We start from the raw sequence: 25,589 nt of genomic DNA on the forward strand, positions 1-25,589 counted from the left end.
TTTGGGTATGCTTAATAGTGTATTTGTGACATTTAGCGTGTACTATTCTATAGTTGTCAAAAACGCTTAAATCAGTGAGATGCTCAAAAACGTTCTTTGTTGTTTCAACAAGTGCCTTTAAGACATATAATACAGTTTTCTCCTCTTAATCATCTCTATTAGTAATTCTGAAATAGCAATACATTTTTGAAGCACATGGGAGTACATAGCACTCTAACCTATAATAAGTGGTAAACATGCACTTGTGTCAGCGAGAGGAGTCGAAAAACAACATATGCTCCTCTTTGGTAAAAATGCAGCAATGTGCCAAATGAAACCACTCCGACTGCCATAATAATAAAGTTTAAATGTTATTTGGGTATGCTTATTAGTATATTCGTGACATTTAGCGTGTACTATTCTATAGTTATCAAAAACGCTTAAATCAGCGAGAGAAGATCAAAATGTGCTTTCTCAGGTGAATACGATATTTCTCCCCACAAGATCTTTATTTATTTATTCATTTATTTTACTGTACAATGGAAATATATTCAAACTAACTTAATAGAAAGAAAACCTTGAAGATTGATTATTACTTTTTTCATCAAACTTATGCATCGTCAGATAAATCAGGGCCTTATTCTACTGTTTATTCCATCCAGCTTCATACTTCATAAGCAGACATTTTAGGGTTGTCGATGATCGATCAAAACCTCACCGAACAATTCAACATGAATTTTAACATGGAGAAGTTGTACTAACTTTTGGAATGTAGTAGGCCTTCAAGGTCTGCCTATGTCTACTTTTGCTGTTTTGTCTGAACAGAAGCTTAGCCTTCGTCTTATAGCCCAATAGTTCTATCAGGCTCCCCCTCCACAACTTGGGTTCCAGCTCACTCAACTCGTCGTGTGGCTTTCTTGTGAGCCTTGCGAGCTGGAGAGCATTTGTCGTTACAATATGGCAGCAGTCACATGTTCATCCCAGTTCAGCAGTCATTCCTTCAGCGTGATCCAACTGACTAAAGTTAATGTCAGTCAATCAATCTTCCCTTACTGTCTTAATCGTCCCCGGTGTCAGAGTCCAGGTTAGCCTAACTGTAAATAATCTGGCTACTGTAACATAAAGGTCATACAGGTCATCAAACCCTGTCACCAATCTCCACCATCAATCTCCACTGAGTACTGTCCTGTTCCTGTATTTCCAGCATGTTTGGTTAAATGCATCTCTTTTATCTGTTTACAACAACTCTGGGGCATTGAAAAAATGGCCCAAAGTTAGCTGGTGTGCATGGCAGATTCAGAAATTATAATTACAATAATTTGATCATTATTGAAATGGCAATCAGATATGAATAATAATACAGTTAACTCAATGTCTAATAACAACAGACCAGTTTAATTTCTGGGAAAGGTTGGTATTTCAGATTTAAAAAAAACTATTGGCATTCAAAGACTATACACAGGACAAGTGCACAGAGGGATTAAAATATATTCCATCTGATTTATGAAGGTAGTGCTAAAATATGCTAAAATGCTAACCAAAGAAAAAATATTTGAATTATATTACTTTTTTTTTTTTTTTTTTTTAAGCCCTCCTTTTCTCTCTGTGTGGGTAGAGTGCACCTCAGTTGCAGCACCAGGCCATATAACGACAGAGGATGATCGAACCAGGAGAACAGAAGCTGGCTTCAAAGGTAAGCTGTGATGTATATTTCACTGTTACAGCACTGAAGGGGATTTGCATTTCTACTATTTTCATCAGTGTTGATAATGTAGAGGTCACAAGCATCACAAAGACTTGTGGTCATTCACACATACAGAAAATAAATTCCATGTATGAGGCCACCTGAAATGATGTGGTTAATTTATTGAGATACCCCTATAATTTCTATTGGCGAAACCGATAGGGAGTTAAACAAACAAAGTTTATTCCAAAAGGAAACTGGACTTGAAAATGCACTGCACCTCCTCCATCGCTCTTCTGTCACAAGCTGTCCCACAGAGTTCGGTGCTTGGTTGTCTCTTGTTCATCCTCTACATCCTCCCCTTCGGTAACATCATACGCAAACATGGTCTCCATTTCCGCTGCTATGCCAACAACGTCCAGATTTAAATCTCCACCAAATCCATCACCACAGCAACTCGCTCCACTCCAACTGCCTCACCCAAATAAAAACATGGATGCAAGCAAACTTCCTCCAACTCAACTGTGAAAAATCTGACATAATAGTCATCGACCCCAAGGCCCTCGATAAAACCATGCATGATTTCTGTCCGCATCACCACACATGCGCAACCTTGGAGTCATTTTCGACAGTAACTTCAGCTTTGAACAACACGCCAATCATATCACCATGACTGCCTTTTTCCACCTCAAAAACATTGCTCGTCTCCGTACATCACTCTCTTTCTCTGCTGCCGAAACTCTGATCCATGCTTTCATCACATCCAGAATGGACTACTGCAACAGAATCCAATGTGGTTCATCCTCCAAAGTCCTCAATAAACTCCAACACATCCAGAACTCTGCTGCCCATGAACACATCACCCCCGTCCTCCAGAACCTCCACTGGCTTCCTATTCCACATTGCAACCAGTTCAAAGTCCTTCTCACCCACCAAGCCCTCCATAACCAGGCCCCTCCATACCTCACAGACCATCTCCATCGCCACACTCCCTCCTGCAGCCTCCGCTCCTCTGATGCAAACCTCATCTCTCCGCCACTCAGAACCAAGCACCGAACCTGGGGTGACAGAGCATTCTACATGGCTGCCCCTTCCCTTTACCGACAGACTGTACCGACCCGACTTCCTCCAAATCTCTGATCACGACCCACCTTTTTAGAACTGCTTTTGACCTATGATGCTGATTTTATTTCCTTGGTTTAAGACTTCCTCTTATTGTGTTTCTTCTGTTCTTATTTTGTTTCTTTAGTTGTTTTTAATAATGTAAAGTGACTTTGAGTACCATGAAAAGCGCTAAATGAATAAAATGTATTATTATTATTATTATTATTATTATTATTAAAATGTAACCAAGTGCAGTTGCCTTCTGGATTAAACTTTTATACAATGACCTGGATGACTGACAACCTTTAAACATACTGGAATAATTATGTTGTTATGTTTTTGTTGAAGTTTTAGTAGTCATATGCCTGACTTGGATTTATGCAAATTGCTTTATTTCTAATGTTAGCTAATGAATGATGTTGATGTATCTTTTACAGGTATATGTATGTAAGGTATTTTTAAACTATCCATATACTTTGTGTATTCTACAGCTAACAGATTTGATTGCTTTGTCATAGTAATATTGTTGATAAAGACAGATTGTGCCTCTGAGTAAGGTGAAATTTTTCTTAAAGCTTAGGTTTGCTTGAGTTCACTATTTTGCACTTCAGAGCACTTGACTCCCATGCCTATATGTCCATTTAAGTATTATTATTGCTTTTTGCTTTCATGTACACTTATACTATTTAATGCTTTGTAATGAATCTGCATGTTTGGATAATAAAATGTTTTGACGTGGTTGAATAAAATAATACTTTAATATTTAATTAATGAGTACAAACGGTTTTTTTTAATATACATCTTTACTTTTTTTGCTTTAAATAAAAAGTAAAAGTAAGGATGTTTGCTGAAGTTGCTTGATGTGGCACAGCCCCACAGAGGAAATTTGTCTCCAGCCGTTCTAGCTGATACCGTAGGCTATGTCCTGTCTACGTGCAGGAGATAAGCTGTCCTTCACAAACAATACCTCACAGACATTAGGCCTAGTGAGGTCATGTTTAAAACCACATCCTGAGTCTCCAAAATGCTTTTCTCTCAGGTAGCACCCCAGCCTGGGATAGCCTCCAATCCCAGTTTTAATGGGATTGAAGGCAAGTCTCCTTCTGCTTACAACTCTGGGCAAAGCTGACTTTAAAGAAGACGTCGCTGGATCCGGATAAATCATAAAACTTCAGCGCGGTTAGAAAAACACGTCTGGAGTAGGCCAAATTAATACCGAAGAAAGGATACACTTCAGTGACCATGCAAGCATTGAAGGTGAGGAAAAGCATTTAAAAACATTTTTTTACTTTGTTGATCACGTCGTTCTTGCTGGGGGTTTGCTGACTATGTTGCTTGTGATCATTTTCGTGTCAAGTGGCAGCTGAGCTGTGTGTGGGAGGGAATGACAGTTAAAGAAAAACTTGTTACTATCTGAATGTTCATGACAGAAAGTTGTGTTAGCAGTTGAGTTAAGGGCCGAGGACCCCGCCGTTTGGACGACCTTGAAAGTTCTGAGTGGCGATGTTTTAGGCACCTTTAACCTGCAGTGTACAGTAAACTATATTTGACGTGGCTTGATATGTTTTTGCATCGAAAAGAAAATGCAGTTCTCTTCTGCATTCGTTACTTGAATAATTTTACCATTGCTTTGTATCTCTGTATATCTGTATTGATTGTTGATTATTGTCAATGTGTAACTTGTGCTGTTGCTTCTGTCCAGGCAGGTCTCTCTTGAGAATGACACCACGTGTCTCAATGAGATTAAATAAAGGCTTGATAAAATCAATAAAATATTATCCTCACAGGGGTTCCCAAACTTTTTTGCCCGCGATCCCCAAAATAATGGTCCTGGCGACCCCCACTGTCCCTGGCACACGCTCTAATAGGCCTACCTAAACCCCGACACTAGAACAACACGAAGAACACAACAGCCTAACAACCATAATATTCTTTTTTAGTAATTTGAGATTCTGGATGCAGAATACAAGTAATCTCCATGTAACACTGAATACAATATTTAATAAGGTGATGTCTGTGCATCTGTGTGCGTGAAGAGCAGTAGAGTAGACACCTACATTGTTGCTTTTATGTGCAAACATACATTTTAGATTTTAGATTTACTTCAACATTATACTCACCTAATGAGATGGGTGGGCAACGTGGAGCAGAGCAAGTCCATTCTGGCTTTAATTTTGGAGACGACCACTCCGAGATCATCATCTATGTTTAGTTCCGAACGGTTTTTTTTTTTAATGTAAGTCAGTGCTCAAAAAAGTCTTTTCACATAAGTAAGTAGAGCCAAAGTCATCGGGACATCCATGGCGACCTTGATTGGTGCGTGTATTCCCTTTCGACGGAAATCCAGAACTCGCAGTGTCTGAAATTTACGTGAGGTGCCACTTGTAAGACTCTTGCTTTCAGTTCTTTCTTCTCCCCCAGCGTTGCTCCAGCATTGCCTGTACACACACACCAATGCAATCGTCCCAAAGTTTATTAAGTTTTGAGAAAATTTCCTCACCTGTGCACCAGCGGGGTGCAAAACAGTATTAAGGATTACGTCAAAACTCTATCTGACGAAGACAAACAGCTGGACAGAGTCTAATATATCTGTGGATTCATCCAATTGTAAAGCACATTTCCCTTTCTTCACTCAATCAACCAGCTGAGACTTAATGTCCTTGGCCATGTCGTTGATGCCGCCGGGCAATATTCCCTTTAGACGGCTGCACTGACTCTCACTCACGGGACAGTTTATGCGGATGCATAGCCCGACTTATTGCTATAGCAGCAGGTTTGATGAATGTTTCCTCGATTGTGTAGCTTTTTTTGCCTGTGCAATTAAATATGCCACCTTATTATGATGCCTTTTGAGCTCTGGGATTGATGTTTGTTTCGTAAGGGCTTTTTGGCCTTGCAACTCTTGCTCCTTTCGGCGGAAAAAAATCAACCTGAGGGCCCTGCCTCCCACTTTGGGAACCACTGAGAAAAAATTCAACATTCTCTGCATCACATAAAATTATCAAAGAAACTCAGAAAGAAAACCACGGCGTCAGTTAAATAGTTGGTTTTTATTTTATTTTTTTGAACGGCGACGGGGAAAAAAGTTATGACATGAAAATGATACCATTTAAAATAACATTAATTAAAAGGAACATGGTGTTTCTAGAAAAAAGCATCATTCCGAAAAAACAAGCGTTTTAATATATTCACATTTCTAATATAGAATTGCCTACATTTGTAAGAGCATAAGCGAGAGCATCCGAATTCTCTTCTGACCCATTCATTGTTCAGTCGCATTATGCGTTGGGCTAGTAGTTGCAGACCAGCTCTCCTCCTTCGCTTCAACCAGCACCGCTTTTTTGACGCGATGCATGACAATCTGATTAGCCCGTTTTTGATGTGATGTGATGCATTTGATTGATGCCTGGTCCAAGTCAGTTTTTCTTTCTATCTCGCAATAACCGTAGATAAATATTTCACTCAGTAACGGATGGATGTATACTGTAGCAAATTACTTTACCTCATTTAAAACATAGGCTACTTAAGTAAAAGTAAAATTACTGACTCTAAAAAGTACAACTACACGAAAAAGCAACTCAATTACAGTAATGTGAGTACTTGTAATTCGTTACTTCCACCTCTGCGTATATGGTAGAGATGACAGCTTATTAGTCAAAAGACGCGTAACTCGGTGAGATGAGATCATAATTACCATACTAAGACGGCCTCGCAGCTAAAGGAAGGTGTGTGGTCTGTAGTTCGATGTGTTGGTGTAAATCCAATCTGACTCTTGCTCAGGACATTGTGCTCACTGAGGAAGTCTTGCTATAGGCTGTTTAGGATGCTGTAGAATAACTATTCCAGGTTGCAGCTTACGCATATGCCTCTGTAATTGTTTGGGTCAAATTTATTTACAGTTTTAAAGATTGGTCTGAAATTCTTCGCTCCAGAGGTCAGGGAAATGTCCAATACTCAGAATGAGGTTGAACAATTTCAATAAAGCAGTGTAGAATGTATGGTCGCTAAATTTCAGCATTTCATTTAAGCTACAATCAGGACCGCTGGCTTTCCTCGGCTGCAGGGCCTGGATTTTAGCCAGTAGCTCAGATTCAGTTATGTGATAGTTTAAAGGGTTTGATTGTCTTTAACGACTGCTTCTTACAGTTGTTGTTTATTAAGGAGATTATTTTGGACCGAATTTATTATAGTGGTAATATATAGATTTTGTAAGTGTTTTTTCCAGATTTCACCATTTTGAAAAGCCAATTCTTCTTTTTGTGATTTGGTGAAAGTGTGCCATTTCTTCCAGAAGTCAGTAGAGTGAATGGACTCTTCCATTAGATCTAGTTGGTGCCTCTCATGCTGTTCTTTTTATTTTTTATTTTTTTACTTCTGGGTGTTCTGCTGTATGTTTTAGTGTTTCCCAGTACTGGAGGCAGAGCTCAGGGTTGTCGGGTTGTCTGTGTTTTTGATTTGATAAGCGTCTTCCTCAGATGTCTGCAGTGTGTGTCGAACCACTCCTCATTGGTTAATATTTTTGATGTGTGGTGCTGAGGCTTAAGTCAGCCACATTGTCAAATATGTTGTAAATGACTTGTACAGCCTGTTTCAGGCCGTCTTTACTGAAGGAAAATTAGGTGGAAATAGAATACTCGAGATGAGATTGAATGATTGGATTTTAGATAGCTCTCAGATATTCGGTCATCTGTAAGGTTGTTTTTTTATAGTGGGTTCTGCTGCGTGAGGGTCGCCTGCTAAAAAGGAGCAGGATCACTTCATCACAGCAGAAGTTTTTAACAAAAAAATGATTTTGAAGTATCAAAGTTACTTTTTGGTTGCACAGTATTTTTTCTTCTGCTGTCTAAGTTTAGATGAGTGTGAATTAAGACTTAGATCAATTTCATCTATAGGCTATTGGTTAAAAATCAACATAAACAACCTGTTCCAACATGAGTGTTGTTAGGTAGTGTACCAGATTTTATCATGGCTGCCGGGTTGGGGGCAATTGTAACACTGTGATCGGGGGCAATTGTAACAGTGTTACAAGCCACATTGGCCCCATATAAGCACCTTTTGATATACATTTCTGTTAGAAAATGGACATATTTTACTGTATTTAAATATAAAATTAAAACTTTAAAGGGTGTACATGTGTTTTTTATATCATTATCATAAATTGGTATGAAATAAAAACCGAATATGTTGCTTCTAACTCTTTTTTTTAACATGTATTGAATATTACCTCCACATTTCATTGTGTAATCTGTTCATGTCTTTCTTGTACCATTTCATTGAAGCTTGGTTAGAGATTCATCAGCTGATTAGTCTATTTGAGTAAAATATACTTTTGACTCAATTCAAATAATAAAAGTCTAGTTTACACTAGAATAGTTGCCTAGCTGTCTGCAAAAATAGACAAACTTTTCCTTTGAATTTGTACAATACCTGAAATCTAAAAGAAATTCAACCATATACAAAAAAGAATCTTTAGTAACATTATTAGATACTACAGCAGACATTTGATTACTATAAGGTGTGCTTTTATTTGAGAAACGGTGCCTTAATATTGGAGGGGGAAATTGTGTTATTCTTATTTTTATAAAATAATAATAATAATAATAATAATTTGAGATCCGCAGAATGAATTGAAAAAGGCATACATGTCAAAACAAGGGCGTAGCTTAGATTTTGACATTGGTTGGGACATAAAAACAGTCCACAGGGGGGACCCTGGAAGCTGAGGCTTTTTGTATTTATGAGAGACTTCTGACCAAAATGTCATGTCATCTAGAGCCTTTATTTATAGATAACTATGTAAACCAACACCTTTACAGTTTAGCTTTCTGTACTTTTATGATAGAAACAAGCAAATGTTAATAATTAAAGAAACGCTGTTCTGGGATTGACATTAAGGTTTTTAGTTTATACTGAACACAACAAAGGAGGCAATTTAACAGGGACTTTTTAACTTCATTCCAGCCATAGTGCAATTGTAAACCTGTCTCATACATCAACATTATAGTACAGTACATATCACCTGCCTAATGTAGAGGGAGCAGCTACAGGCATAACCTGGTATTGCATGTAACCAGTAACCAAGTTCGACTTCTACTCTTTCTGTTTCTGTCTAGCTTACAAAGATAAATACAGATGAATCAGTATTCATCTTTGTAAGCTATTGACTATAGTGACTTGATGAAGTCAGATTCCAAGTCCTGAAGACACCTTGGCATGTGTGTTGTGGCATGTGTGCGACCATCTGCTTGGCTGGAATCTTTGGGGAAATCTGTTGAACCCTTGTTGAGCTGTTTTTGTTCATTTGCATTTATTGGTGGTCACATAAGTAAATGTGACAGGTTTTTATACGTTTGTTCTTTTGTCTGCGGCAGTGGCATTGATTTCTGCTTCATGCAATGTCTATTTGTAATGTAGCATCCTGTCATAATGTAGTATCAGTGTTGAGGTACATTCTTTGATTTATTAGTATCTATTCTATTATCAAAGGGTATGGATGAGTTAATGATTAATAGTTTTTAAAAGTGGAAGAATTCTAAATGAATTTATCTCTATTATTATTATTATTATTATTATTATTATATTAAATGTAGTTATAATTTAACTACTGAATACCTCTAATAAGGTATACTGTATATAGCAACTAAGGTGAAGCAGAGATGGCCTTTTTCTCCTTTAACCTTAATAAGAGAAAGAAAAATAAGTAAAAATGAAAAACAAGATAACTCTGTGTACACACAATATTATTTCTTACTTAAAAATACTATATTGTCTGTCTCACTGTTACTCAGTGTTCTGATTAGACGCAAGCTTATTAGCCTCATCTTAATGGCAAATACGTAATACATTGCTCCGTGACCACTTTAACATTCATTTTAATATGGACAATAAGAACCAAGCACCTTCATATCCCTTGAATATGAAAGGGAAAGCCGTGGTGCTCCTGGACTACCAGACTGTGCAGCTGTATGTCAGAATGCGGTCTGTTGTGCAGTGATTGAAGTTTATAACAGTTATTGATGGAGTCTGTTGTACCTGAGGGTTTTGCACTGCTGATCCTTCCTGACCCGGAATAAGGTGTTTAGGCTCTCTGTGATGATGGAATGAAATGCTAAGCTCAAGTCAACAGCATCCCAACATACGGTAGCTATAAGGGTTTTCCAAGTGGATGAGAGCTGTGACAAAAAGTCCTATGTGTATTTACTTTATATTTTTAGTGTCACAGAATAACAGGATTGGTAAAGATCAGTAATTATTGCATAAAGCAATCAACAAATGATACACAGCAAACACAAAAAAAGATGTATTATGCTAAGTTCTGATTAGATGTAAGCTTATTAACATTATCTTAATGACAAATGATACATTGTACTTTTGAGCGATGTTACATTTATCACAATTTGGACAATAAGCACTAGAAACCAGGGGGATATTCTACAAAGTTTATTGTCATATGTACGGTAAAAACACAGAGGTTACACCATACAATGAAATTCTTACTTTGTCAGTCTCCCTTCACGCAACAGTAAAAACAAAGAATTTACATAAAAATATAAGTTAAGAATTAGAGTTAAAAGTAAAGTGCACTATGCATCATGCAAATATTGCAAGTACAAGTAAACATGTATAGTACTATTGCACAGTAAATTTGCATAGTAATTAAATTATTGCACAGTGGTGTAAATCCACAGTCTAACAAGTTACAGTTCAATTATGCTGTTAAAGTGAGAGTGATTGAATGGGAGGGAGAGGAGGGCAGTGTTTGATGCTGCTATTCAGCTGTCTGATGGCCTGTACATAGAAGCTCTTTGGGAGGGGCACGATGATGGTGGACTTGAAGCAGGCAGGCACAGAGGCCTGAGCGAGGGACAGGTTGTAAATGTCTGCCAGCACATCAGCCATTCCACATTAGCAGCAGACCCTGAGTGCATGCCCGGGGATGTTGTCTGGACCAGCTGCCTTGCGTGGGCTTGTTCTCCTCTGGTAGTGTGACTTGGCTGGTTTTTGTCCCCGCACTCCTCTGCTTGTAGTCTGTGATGTGTTGCAGATCTTGCTGGGTATCTGCATTGGTGTAGTATCCCTCCAGCTTCAGTTTGTATTGTCCCTTGGCTTTGCTGATGGATCTACACAGGTCGTATCTGGCTTTTTTGTAATCCTCAGCATCACCTGATAAAAATGCAGTGGAGCAAGCGCGTAGCATGGACCTTACTTCACAGTTAATCAAGGGTTTCTGATAAGGGTATGTCTTGCAGCGTTTTGTGGGAACAATGCTGTTAACACGTGCTGATATAGCTAGTTACAGTTGAAGCATATTCACATTAGAGTCCTCTCTCAAAGCAGCAGTTATAAACACATCCCAGTCTGTACTCCCAAAGCAGCCCTGAAGCACTAGATCAGTCTCTTCATTCCACACTTTAATGGTCTTACTTACTAGGGGGGCTTGCTGTCTGTGAGTTGTCTGTGGGCTGGATAGAGAAACACTGAGATGTGGTCTGACTGTCCGAAATGCGGCCAAGGTGCAGTCTTGTAGGTGCCTCTCACGTTGCTGTTGACTTGGTCTAGGATGTTATTCTCCCTCGTCGGAAAGCTCACGGGCTGATGGTACTTGGGGAGGACCGTCTTAAGGTTGCAGTGATAAATATCCCTGGCTACGATGAACACAGCATCCGGGTGTACAGTCTCTTGCTAGCTGATGGTATCATGCAATAGCATAGCACAAAGTAGTACAATACACTTTTTATAGGCTAATGGTTTATATACATAGCATGGAATATATTATCAGAACATGAGAGGCTAATGTTGGACACACAATTACCAGTTATGTAACTTCATGATCTATCTGACCGCATAAAAATGGAGAAACACTTTATTTTCATAATTCCCACAAAGCCTTGTGAAAACATGTCATCTCTGGCAAGGGCTGTGTTTCAGTGACAATGCTGAAGTTGTAAAAATATATAAAAATATATATGGTCTTCTCCCTGTTAAATGCATTACAGCTCCTCAATATGCAAGCTAAAAAGGGCTGTCAGTTTCCCCCAAAACACCCTTGCAAATTTCAAATGAAAATCAATACAATCATCCGCACCAGATGATAATTTACCAAAGCTGCTACTGACACCTACTGGGAAAATTAATGATTGCATGCAGCAAGCACAATGCTGTAATGAGTCCGATTGAGCAGTTGAAGAGATCCCTTTTGCTTCTCTTGCTACGCATTTTCAGCGTGTTGCTACACGGGTCCGCAGCCAACATACGCCGTAGGATTCTGTGTCTAATATGTTACTGTCATGGGGATAGTTACCGGCCAAAGTGTAAGAAAGACTGAGCAAAGTTTTTTTTTTTTCAATATTGTGCAGCCCCAATGTTGTGTTCGCCATGCGCCATGGTGAGGTTACTTTAAGCCATGTAGGTGCATGTATCCGAACTACACACACACACACACACACACACACACACACACACACACACACACGACTCATGTAATTCAGGGAGTCCTAGACTGTGCGTTGGCATGTAATGTCATAATAATGAAGTTTAAATGTTATTTGGGAGTGTTTAATAGTGTATTCGTGTTATATAAGGTGTACTATTCTATACTTGTCAAAAGACGCTTAAATCAGCGAGAGGACATCAAAAACGTTATTTGCTGTTTCAACAAGTGCCTTTAAGACATATAATACAGTTTTCTCCTCTTAATCATCTCTATTAGTAATTCTGAAATAGCAATACATTTTTGAAGCACATGGGAATTCCTAGCACTCTAACCTATAATAAGTGGTAAAAATGCACTTGTCTCAGCGAGAGGAGTTGAAAAACAACATATGTCCCTGTTTGGTAAAGATGCAGCAATGTGCCAAATGAAACCACCTCGACTGCCATAATAATAAAGTTTAAATGTTATTTGGATGTGCTTAGCAGTGTATTCGTGACATATAGCGTGTACTATTCTGTTCTTGTCAAAAAACGCTTAAATCAGCGAGAGAAGCTCAGAAACGTTCTTTGCTGTTTCAACAAGTGCCTTTAAGACATATAATACAGTTTTCTCCTCTTAATCATCTCTAGTAGTAATTCTGAAATAGCAATACATTATTGAAGCACATGGGAGTACATAGCACTCTAACCTATAATAAGTGGTAAAAGTGCACTTGTCTCAGCGAGAGGAGTCGAAAAACAACATATGCTCCTCATTGGTAAAAATGCAGCAATGTGCCAAATGAAACCACTCCGACTGCCATAATAATAAAGTTTAAATGTTATTTGGGTATGCTTAAGTGTGTATTCGTGACATATAGCGTATACTATTCTGTTCTTGTCAAAAAACGCTTAAATCAGCGAGAGAAGCTCAAAAACGTTCTTTGCTATTTCAAGAAGGGCATTTAAGACATATACAGTTTTCTCCTCTTAATCACCTCTTTTAGTAATTCTGAAGTAGCAATACATTTTTGAAGCACATGGGAGTACATAGCACTCTAACCTATAATAAGTGGTAAAAATGCACTTTTCTCAGCGAGAGGAGTTGAAAAACAACATATGTCCCTCTTTGGTAAAAATGCAGCAATGTGCCATATGAAACCACTCCGACTGTCATAATAACAAAGTTTAAATGTTATTTGGGTATGCTTAATAGTGTTTTCGTGAAATTTAGCGTGTACTATTCTATAGTTGTCAAAAACGCTTAAATCAGCGAGAGAAGCTCAAAAACGTTCTTTGCTGTTTCAACAAGTGCCTTTAAGACATATAATACAGTTTTCTCCTCTTAATCACCTCTAGTAGTAATTCTGAAATAGCAATAGATTTCTGAGGCACATGGGAATTCCTAGCACTCTAACCTATAATAAGTGGTAAAAATGCACTTGTCTCAGCGAGAGGAGTCGAAAAACAACATATGCTCCTCATTGGTAAAAATGCAGCAATGTGCAAAATGAAACCACTCCGACTGCCATAATAATAAAGTTTAAATGTTATTTGGATGTGTTTAAGTGTGTATTCGTGACATATAGCGTGCACTATTCTGTTCTTGTCAAAAAACGCTTAAATCAGCGAGAGAAGCTCAAAAAACGTTCTTGCTGTTTCAACAAGTGCTTTTTAGACATATAATACAGTTTTTTCCTCTTAATCACCTCTTTTAGTAATTCTGAAATAGCAATAGATTTCTGAAGCACATGGGAGTACATAGCACTCTAACCTATAATAAGTGGTTAAAATGCACTTGTCTCAGCGAGAGGAGTTGAAAAACAACATATGTCCCTCTTTGGTAAAGATGCAGCAATGTGCCATATGAAACCACCTCGACTGCCATAATAATAAAGTTTAAATGTTATTTGGGTATTCTTATTAATATATTCGTGACATTTAGCGTGTACTATTTTATAGTTATCAATGATCGATGATCGTTCAAAACTGCACCGAACAATTCATTGTCTCTTCTGGCTAATACTGGGGACTTTAAAGCCTGCCTCAGTGCCTTCCATCTTTCATTATTGGAACGGCATTGTTACATCTGCCTACTTCAGATGAGCGTCAAGCTGGGCAAGAATTTCAACATGGAGAAGTTGTACCAACTTTAGGAATGTAGTAGCCATTCAAGGTCTGCCTACATCTACTTGTGCTGTTTTGTCTGAACAGAAGCTTGGCCTTCGTCTTATAGCCCAATAACACTGTGGTCAAAATTGTCTCTCTCTCCTTGCCCATATGATCAATCCTAAGGTGCCTGCTGAGAGTGGGCCTGTGTCCACAGGTCTCCCACCGACAGAGGTTTTGGTATCTACAATTCATTTGGCCTATGTTCTCTCAGGCTCCCCCTCCACAACTTGGGTTCCAGCTCACTCAGCTCGTCATGTGGCTTTCTTGTGAGCCTTGCGAGCTGGAGAGCATTTGTCGTTACAATATGGCAGCAGTCACATGTTCATCCCAGTTCAGCCAGTCATTCCTTCAGCGTGATCAAACTGACTAAAGTTTAATGTCAGTCAATCAATCTTCCCCTACTGTCTTAATCGTCCCCGGTGTCAGAGTCCAGGTTAGCCTAACTGTAAATAATCTGGCTACTGTAACATAAAGGTCATACAGGTCATCAAACCCTGTCACCAAACTCCACCATCAATCTCCACTGAGTACTGTTCTGTTCCTGTATTTCCAGCATGTTTGGTTAAATGCATCTATTTTATCTGTTTACAACAACTCTGGGGCAATGAAAAAATGGCCCAAAGTTAGCTGGTGTGCATGGCAAATTCAGAAATTATAATTACAATAATTTGATCATTATTGAAATGGCAATCAGATATGAATAATAATACAGTTAACTCAATGTCTAATGACAACAGACCAGTTTAATTTCTGGGAAAGGTTGGTATTTCAGATTGAAAATTGACTATTGGCATTCAAGACTATACACAGGACAAGTGCACAGAGGGATTAAAATATATTCCATCTGACTTATGAAGGTAGTGCTAAAATATGCTAAAATGCTAACCAAAGAAAAACACAATTGAATTATATTACATTTTTTGTTTTTTTGTTTTAAGCCCTCCCTTTTCTCTCTGTTTGGGTAGAGTGCACCTCAGTAGCAGCACCAGGCCATATAAGGACAGAGGATGCTGGAACCAGGAGAACAGAGGCTGGCTTCAAAGGTAAGCTGTGATGTATATTTCACTGTTTCAGCACTGAAGGCGATTTGCATTTTCTACTTTTTTCATCAGTGTTGATAATGTAGAGGTCACAAGCATCACGATGACTTGTGGTCAGTCACACATACAGAAAATAAATTCCATGTATGAGGCCACCTGAAATGATGTGGTTAATTGTGGTTATTGAGATACCCCTATAATTTTTATTGGCGAAACCGATTAGGGAGTTAAACAAACAAAGTTTAGTCCAAAAGGAAACTGGACTTGAAAATGCATTGCACCTCCTCCATGGCTCCTCTGTCACAAGCTGTCCCCCAGAGTTCGGTGCTTGGTTGTCTCTTGTTCATCATCTACATCCTCCCCTTCGGTAACATCATACGCAAACATGGTCTCCATTTCCGCTGCTATGCCGACGACGTCCAGATTTACATCTCCACCAAATCCATCACCACAGCAACTCGCTCCACTCCAACTGCCTCACCCAAATAAAAACATGGATGCAAGCAAACTTCCTCCAACTCAACTGTGAAAAATCTGACAAAATAATCATCGACCCCAAGTCCCTCACTAAAACCACGCATGATTTCGGTCCCCGTCACCACACATCCGCAACCTTGGAGTCATTTTCGACAGTAACTTCAGCTTTGAACAACACGCCAATGAAATCACTTTTTCACTGCTGCCGAAACTCTGATCCATGCTTTTATCACATCCAGAATCGACTACTGCAACAGAATCCTATGTGGTTCTTCCTCCAAAGTCCTCAATAAACTCCAACACATCCAGAACTCTGCTGCCCATGAACACATCACCCCCGTCCTCCAGAACCTCCACTGTCTCCCTATTCCACAACGCAACCAGTTCAAAGTCCTTCTCACCCACAAAGCCCTCCATAACCAGGCCCCTCCATACCTCACAGACCATCTCCATGGCCACACTCCCTCCCACAGCCTCCGCTCCTCTGATGCAAACCTCCTCTCTCCGCCACTCAGAACCAAGCACCGAACCTGGGGTGACAGAGCATTCTCCATAGCTGCCCCCTCCCTCTTGAACTTTCTACCCCAACACATTTGAGACTGTACCGACCTGACTTCCTCCAAATTTCTGATCAAGACCCACCTTTTTAGAACAGCTTTTGACCTATGATGATGATGGCTGAGTCTGTACTTAACCTCTGTACTGAGTCTGTACCTGGTTAAAGTCTCATCAGTCACGGTGCTCAGATAGTCTGCCACTGTGTACTGTCTGTTTAGAGTCCAATAACACTGCAGTTTGCTCTGAGTGTTTGTGCTACATGTCCAGTAGTTGATGTTTTTTTGTTTTTTTCTCGATCTATCATCTGGTTGGTCCGGATTGTGTGAGGGCTGTCCTGATGCCTGCTAGAGGAGCTGAGCCTCAGGATTAGCTGGCTGAGGGGACTCTTCTCCATGTTCTCCTCTTGGCACTGCAGAGCTCTGTGATGGTATAAGTTGGGGTTTGAGGTGTTTACAAAATTTGATTGCTCTTGTTTAAAATTCTAATTAAAAGGGGAAATTTGTCTATGTCAGTGGAGCCCAATACAAACTGATACTGGTTTCCCTGACCCCTGGATCGTTTCAGGAATATCATTATTCTTGTTTTGTCTAAATTCAAATTCAAATTTCAGGGCCTAGGTCTGACAGAAGGTTTGCAAATGATATTGTTGGCTCCATCAAAGGGGGCATTGGTTGAACAATATCAGATCATCTGCAAACAGTAGGCATTTGATTTGTGTGTCAGACAGGGTGAGACCAGGGATATCAGACTGTTACAGTGATTTAGCCAATTCATCAGTATAAATGTTAAAGAGGGTGGGGCTGAGACTGCAGCCCTCTTTCACCCCTCTACTTTGGGAAAAGAACTCTGTTTCTATATTGGTCATTTTTACAGCATGTGTCATGCTGTAACATGCTTTAAATGATTTTTGATTAATTTGTCAATTAATTTTAAGAACAGACCATAATGCCAAATCGAATTAAATGCCTTTTTCAAGTCTACAAAACAGGAGAAGATTTTGTTCTTGTTTTGGTGGGCGTGTTTTTTAATGAGGATGTTGAGGGAATAGATGTGGTCTGTAGTTCGATGTGTTGGTGTAAATCCAATCTGACTCTTGCTCAGGACTTTGTGCTCACTGAGGAAGTCTTGCAATAGGCTGTTTAGGATGCTGTAGAATAACTTTCCCAGGTTGCAGCTTAAGCATATGCCTCTGCAATTGTTTGGGTCAAATTTATTTCCAGTTTTAAAGATTGCTCTGAAATTCCTTCGCTCCAGAGGTCAGGGAAATGTCCAATGCTCAGAATGAGGTTGAACAATTTTAATATAGCAGTGTTTAATGTATGGTCGCTAAATTTCAGCATTTCATTTAAGCTACAATCAGGACCGCTGGCTTTCCTTGGCTGCAGGGCCTGGATTTTAGCCAGTAGCTCAGATTCAGTTATGTGATAGTTTAAAGGGTTTGACTGTCTTTAACGACTGCTTCTAACAGTTATTGTTTATTAAGGAGATTATTTTGGACCGAATTTATTATAGTGGTACTATATAGATTTTGTCAGTGTCCTGATTTCACCATTTTGAATAGCCAATTCTTCCTTGTGAAAGAGTGTCATTTCTTCCAGAAGTCATTAGAGTGAATGGACTGTTCCTTTAGACCTAGTTGGTGCCTCTCATTTTATTTATTTATTTTTACTTCTGGGTGTTCTTCTGTATGTTTTTAGTGTTTCTCAGTACTGGAGGCAGAGCTCAGGGTTGTCGGGTTGTCTGTGTTTTTGATTTGCCGTCTTTACTGAAGGAAAATGAGGTGGAAAGAGAATGCTTGAGAAGAGGTTGAATGATTGGATTTTAGATAGCTCTCAGATATTCGTCCTTGCTTTCGTTTGTCCATCTTTAAGGTTGTTTTTTGTACTTCAGATTGGTGGGGTCTGCTGCGTGAGGGTCGTTTGGGGGACTGGGGAAATTTGAACAGTGGGCAATTGTAACACACTGAATTCCTTCAATAAGAAACAAGCTAGAGTGATGAAATTACTCTGCACAAACTCAGTAGGATTCTCTCTCTGCCTACTAAAAAGGAGCAGGATCACTTCATCACAGCAGAAGTTTTTAAAACAAAAAAATGATTTATTAGGTATCAAAGTTACTTTTTGGTTGCACAGAATTTTTTTCTTCTGCTGTCTAAATTTTAGATGAGTGTGAATTAAAACTTAGATCCATTTCATCTATAGGCTATTGGTTAAAAATCAACATAAACAACCTGTGCCAACATGAGTGTTGCTAGCTAGTGTACCAGATTTTATCATGGTTGCCGGGTTGGGGGCAATTGTAACAGTGTTACAAGCCACATTAGCCCCATATAAGCACCTTTTGATATACATTTCTGTTAGAAAATGGACATATTTTACTGAATTTAAATATGAAATTGAAACTTTAAAGGGTGTATTAAATACATGTGTTTGTTATATCATTATCATAAATTTGTATGAAATAAAAACCGAATATGTTGCTTGTCACTCTTTTTTCTACATGTATTGAATATTACCTCCACATTTCATTGTGTTAATCTGTTTATGTCTTTCTTGTACTATTTCATTGAAGCTTGGTTAGAGACTGATCAGCTGATCAGTCTATTTGAGTAAAATATAATTTTGACTCAATTCAAATAATAAAAGTCTAGTTACCACTAGAATAGTTGCCTAGCTGTCTACAAAAATAGACAAACTTTTGCTCTGAATTTGTACAATACCTGAAATCTAAAAGAAATTCAACGATATACAAAAAAGAATCTTTAGTAACATTATTAGATACTACAGCAGACATTTGATTACTATAAGGTGTGCTTTTATTTGAGAAACGGTGCCTTAATATTGGAGGGGGAAATTGTGTTATTCTTATTTTTCTAAAATAATAATAATAATAATAATAATAATAATTTCAGATCTGCAGAATGTATTGAAAAAGGCATACATGTCAAAACAAGGGCGTAGCTTAGATTTTGACATTGGTTGGGACATAAAAACAGTCCACAGGGGGGACCCTGGAAGCTGAGGCTTTTTGTATTTATGATAGACTTCTGACCAAAATGTCATGTCATCTAGAGCCTTTATTTATAGATAACTATGTAAACCAAGACCTTTACAGTTTAGCTTTCTGTACTTTTATGATAGAAACAAGCAAATGTTAATAATTAAAGAAACGCTGTTCTGGGATTGACATTAAGGTTTTTAGTATATACTGAACACAGCAATGGAGGCAATTTAACAGAGACTTATTAACTTCATTCCAGCCATAGTGCGATTGTAAACCCGTCTCATACATCAACATTATAGTACAGTACATATCACCTGCCTAATGTAGAGGGAGCAGCTAGAGGCATAACCTGGTATTGCATGTAACCAATAACCAAGTTCCACTTCTACTCTTTCTGTTTCTGTCTACAGATGTCAGTATTTATCTTTGTAAGCTATTGACTATTGTGACTTGATGAAGTCAGATTCCAAGTCCTGAAGACACCTTGGCATGTGCTTTGTGGCATGTGTGCGACCATCTGCTTGGCTGGAATCTTTGGGGAAATCTTTTGAACCCTTGTTGAGCTGTTTTTGTTCATTTGCATTTATTGGTGGTCACATAAGTAAATGTGACAGGTTTTTATACGTTTGTTCTTTTGTCTGCGGCAGTGGCATTGATTTCTGCTACATGCAATGACTATTTGTAATGTAGCATCCTGTCATAATGTAGTATCAGTGTTGAGGTACATTCTTTGATTTATTAGTATCTATTCTATTATCAAAGGGTATGGATGAGTTAATGATTAATAGTTTTTAAAAGTGGAAGAATTCTGAATGAATTTATCTCATTATTATTATTATTATATTAAATGTAGTTATAATTTAACTACTGAATACCTCTAATAAGGTATACTGTATATAGCAACTAAGGTGAAGCAGAGATGGCCTTTTTCTCCTTTAACCTTAATAAGAGAAAGAAAAATAAGTAAAAATGAAAAACAAGATAACTCTGTGTACACACAATATTATTTCTTACTTAAAAATACTATATTGTCTGTCTCACTGTTACTCAGTGTTCTGATTAGACGCAAGCTTATTAGCCTCATCTTAATAGCAAATACGTAATACATTGCTACCACTTTAACATTCATTTTAATATGGACAATAAGAACCAAGCATCTTCATATCCCTTGAATATGAAAGGGCAAGCCGTGGTGCTGCTACCAGACTGTGCAGCTGTATGTCAGAATGCGGTCTGTTGTGCAGTGATTGAAGTTTATAACAGTTATTGATGGAGTCTGTTGTACCTGAGGGTTTTGCACTGCTGATCCTTCCTAACCCGGAATAAGGTGTTTAGGCTCTCTGTGATGATGGAATGAAATGCTAAGCTCAAGTCAACAGCATCCCAACATACTGTAGGTATAAGGGTTTTCCAAGTGGATGAGAGCTGTGTGAAAAAGTCCTATGTGTAGTTACTTTATATTTTTAGTGTCACAGAATGACAGGATTGGTAAAGATCAGTAATTATTGCATAAATCAATCAACAAATGATACACAGCAAACACAAAAAAAGATGTATTATGCTAAGTTCTGATTAGATGTAAGCTTATTAACATTATCTTAATGACAAATGATACATTGTACTTTTGAGCGATGTTACATTTATCACAATTTGGACAATAAGCACTAGAAACCAGGGGGATATTCTACAAAGTTTATTGTCATATGTACGGTAAAAACACAGAGGTTACACCATACAATGAAATTCTTACTTTGTCAGTCTCCCTTCACGCAACAGTAAAAACAAAGAATTTAAATAAAAATATAAGTTAAGAATATAAGTTCAAAGTAAAGTGCACTATGCATCATGCAAATATTGCAAGTATAAGTAAACATGTATAGTACTATTGCACAGTAAATTTGCATAGTAATGAAATTATTGCACAGTGGTGTAAATCCACAGTCCAACAAGTTACAGTTCAATTATGCTGTTAAAGTGAGAGTGATTGAATGGGAGGGAGAGGAGGGCAGTGTTTGATGCTGCTATTCAGCTGTCTGATGGCTTGTACATAGAAGCTCTTTGGGAGGGGCACGATGATGGTGGACTTGAAACAGGCAGGCACAGAGGCTTGAGCGAGGGACAGGTTGTAAATGTCTGCCAGCACATCAGCCAGTCCACATTAGCAGCAGACCCTGAGTGCATGCCCGGGGATGTTGTCTGGACCAGCTGCCTTGCGTGGGTTTGTTCTCCTCTGGTAGTGTGACTTGGCTGGTTGTTGTCCCCGCACTCCTCTGCTTGTAGTCTGTGATGTGTTGCAGACCTTGCTGGGAATCTGCAGTGGTGTAGTATCCCTCCAGCTTCAGTTTGTATTGTCCCTTGGCTTTGCTGATGGATCTACACAGGTCGTATCTGGCTTTTTTGTAATCCTCAGCATCACCTGATAAAAATGCAGTGGAGCGAGCGCGTAGCATGGACCTTACTTCACAGTTAATCAAGGGTTTCTGATAAGGGTATGTCTTGCAGCGTTTTGTGGGAACAATGCTGTTAACACATGTGCTGATATAGCTAGTTACAGTTGAAGCATATTCCTCTAAGTCCACATTAGAGTCCTCTCTCAAAGCAGCAGTTTTAAACACATCCCAGTCTGTACTCCCAAAGCAGCCCTGAAGCACTAGATCAGTCTCTTCATTCCACACTTTAATGGTCTTACTTACTAGGGGGGCTTGCTGTCTGTGAGTTGTCTGTGGGCTGGATAGAGAAACACTGAGATGTGGTCTGACTGTCCGAAATGCGGCCAAGGTGCAGTCTTGTAGGTGCCTCTCACGTTGCTGTTGACTTGGTCTAGGATGTTATTCTCCCTCGTCGGAAAGCTCACGGGCTGATGGTACTTGGGGAGGACCGTCTTAAGGTTGCAGTGATAAATATCCCTGGCTACGATGAACACAGCATCCGGGTGTACAGTCTCTTGCTTGCTGATGGTATCATGCAATAGCATAGCACAAAGTAGTACAATACACTTTTTATAGGCTAATGGTTTATATACATAGCATGGAATATATTATCAGAACATGAGAGGCTAATGTTGGACACACAATTACCAGTTATGTAACTTCATGATCTATCTGACCGCATAAAAATGGAGAAACACTTTATTTTCATAATTCCCACAAAGCCTTGTGAAAACACGTCATCTCTGGCAAGGGCTGTGTTTCAGTGACAATGCTGAAGTTGTAAAAATATATAAAAATATATATGGTCTTCTCCCTGTTAAATGCATTACAGCTCCTCAATATGCAAGCTAAAAAGGGCTGTCAGTTTCCCCCAAAACACCCTTGCAAATTTCAAATGAAAATCAATACAATCATCCGCACCAGATGATAATTTACCAAAGCTGCTACTGACACCTACTGGGACAATTAATGATTGCATGCAGCAAGCACAATGCTGTAATGAGTCCGATTGAGCAGTTGAAGAGAACCCTTTTGCTTCTCTTGCTACGCATTTTCAGTGTGTTGCTACACGGGTCCGCAGCCAACATACGCCGTAGGATTCTGTGTCTAATATGTTACTGTCATGGGGATAGTTACCGGCCAAAGTGTAAGAAAGACTGAGCAAAGTTTTTTTTTTTTCAATATTGTGCAGCCCCAATGTTGTGTTCGCCATGCGCCATGGTGAGGTTACTTTTAGACATGTAGGTGCATATATCCGAACTACACACACACACACGACTCATGTAATTCAGGAAGTCCTAGACTGTGCGTTGGCATGTAATGTCATAATAATTATGTCATAATAATGAAGTTTAAATGTTATTTGGGAGTGTTTAATAGTGTATTCGTGTTATATAAGGTGTACAATTCTATACTTGTCAAAAGACGCTTAAATCAGCGAGAGGACATCAAAAACGTTATTTGCTGTTTCAACAAGTGCCTTTCAGACATATAATACAGTTTCCTCCTCTTAATCATCTCTATTAGTAATTCTGAAATAGCAATACATTTTTGAAGCACATGGGAATTCCTAGCACTCTAACCTATAATAAGTGGTAAAAATGCACTTGTCTCAGCGAGAGGAGTTGAAAAACAACATATATCCCTGTTTGGTAAAAATGCAGCAATGTGCCAAATGAAACCACTCCGACTGCCATAATAATACAGTTTAAATGCTATTTGGATGTGCCTAATAGTGTATTCGTGACATATAGCGTGTACTATTCTGTACTTGTCAAAAAACGCTTAAATCAGCGAGAGAAGCTCAAAAACGTTCTTTGCTATTTCAACAAGTGCCTTTAAGACATATAATACAGTTTTCTCCTCTTCATCACCTCTTTTAGTAATTCTGAAGTAGAAATAGATTTCTGAAGCACATGGGAGTACATAGCACTCTAACCTATAATAATTGGTAAAAGTGCACTTGTCTCAGCGAGAGGAGTCGAAAAACAACATATGCTCCTCTTTGGTAAAAATGCAGCAATGTGCCAAATGAAACCACTCCGACTGCCATAATAACAAAGTTTAAATGTTATTTGGTTATGCTTATTAGTGTTTTCGTGAAATTTAGCGTGTACTATTCTATAGTTGTCAAAAACGCTTAAATCAGCGAGAGAAGCTCAAAAACGTTCTTTGCTTTTTCAACAAGTGCCTTTAAGACATATAATACAGTTTTCTCCTCTTAATCATCTCTATTAGTAATTCTGAAATAGCAATAGATTTCTGAAGCACATGGGAGTACATAGTACTCTAACCTATAATAAGTGGTAAAAATGCACTTGTGTCAGCGAGAGGAGTCGAAAAACAACATATTTTCATATACCTTTCTTGTGAGCCTTGCCAGCTGGAGAGCATTTGTCGTTACAATATGGCAGCAGTCACATGTTCGATACAAAGTTAATGTCAGTCAATCAATCTTCCCCTACTGTCTTAATCGTCAGGTGTCAGAGTCCAGGTTAGCCTAACTGTAAATAATCTGGCTACTGTAACGTAAAGGTCATACAGGTCATCAAACCCTGTCACCAAACTCCACCATCAATCTCCACTGAGTACTGTCCTGTTCCTGTATTTCCAGAATGTTTGGTTAAATGCATCTATTTTATCTGTTTACAACAACAAAGTTAGCTGGTGTGCACTGAAGGCGATTTGCATTTTCTACTATTTTCATCAGTGTTGATAACGTAGAGGTCACACGCATCACAAGGAACATACAGAAAATAAATTCCACGTATAAGGCCACCTGAAATGATGTGGTTAATTTATTGAGATACCCCTATAATTTTTATTGGCGAAACCGATAGGGAGTTAAACAAACAAAGTTTATTCCAAAAGGAAACTGGACTTGAAAATGCACTGCACCTCCTCCATCGCTCTTCTGTCACAAGCTGTCCCACAGAGTTCGGTGCTTGGTTGTCTCTTGTTCATCCTCTACATCCTCCCCTTCGGTAACATCATACATGGTCTCCATTTCCGCTGCTATGCCGACTACCTCCAGATTTACATCTCCACCAAATCCATCGCCACAGCAACTCGCTCCACTCCAACTGCCTCACCCAAATAAAAACATGGATGCAAGCAAACTTCTGACATAATAGTCATCGACCCCAAGGCCCTCACTAAAACCACGCATGATTTCTGTCCCCATCACCACACATGCGCAACCTTGGAGTCATTTTCGACAGTAACTTCAGCTTTGAACAACACGCCAATCATATCACCAGGACTGCCTTTTTCCAACTCAAAAACATTGCTCGTCTCCGTACATCACTCTCTTTCTCTGCTGTTCGAAACTCTGATCCATGCTTTCATGACATCCAGAATGGACTACTGCAACAGAATCCTATGTGGTTCATCCTCCAAAGTCCTCAATAAACTCCAACACATCCAGAACTCTGCTGCCCATGAACACATCACCCCCGTCCTCCAGAACCTCCACTGGCTACCTATTCCACATTGCAACCAGTTCAAAGTCCCACAAAGCCCTCCATAACCAGGCCCCTCCATACCTCACAGACCATCTCCATCGCCACACTCCCTCCCGCAGCCTCCGCTCCTCTGATGCAAACCTCATCTCTCTGCCACTCAGAACCAAGCACCGAACCTGGGGTGACAGAGCATTCTACATGGCTGCCCCTTCCCTTTACCGACAGACTGTACCGATCTGACTTCCTCCAAATCTCTGATCACGACCCA

Source organism: Semicossyphus pulcher, unplaced genomic scaffold (genome assembly GCF_022749685.1).
Source record: "Semicossyphus pulcher isolate SPU_LCO1_2020_fin unplaced genomic scaffold, fSemPul1.0.p SCAF_19, whole genome shotgun sequence".
NCBI classification, from domain to species: Eukaryota; Metazoa; Chordata; class Actinopteri; order Labriformes; family Labridae; genus Semicossyphus; species Semicossyphus pulcher.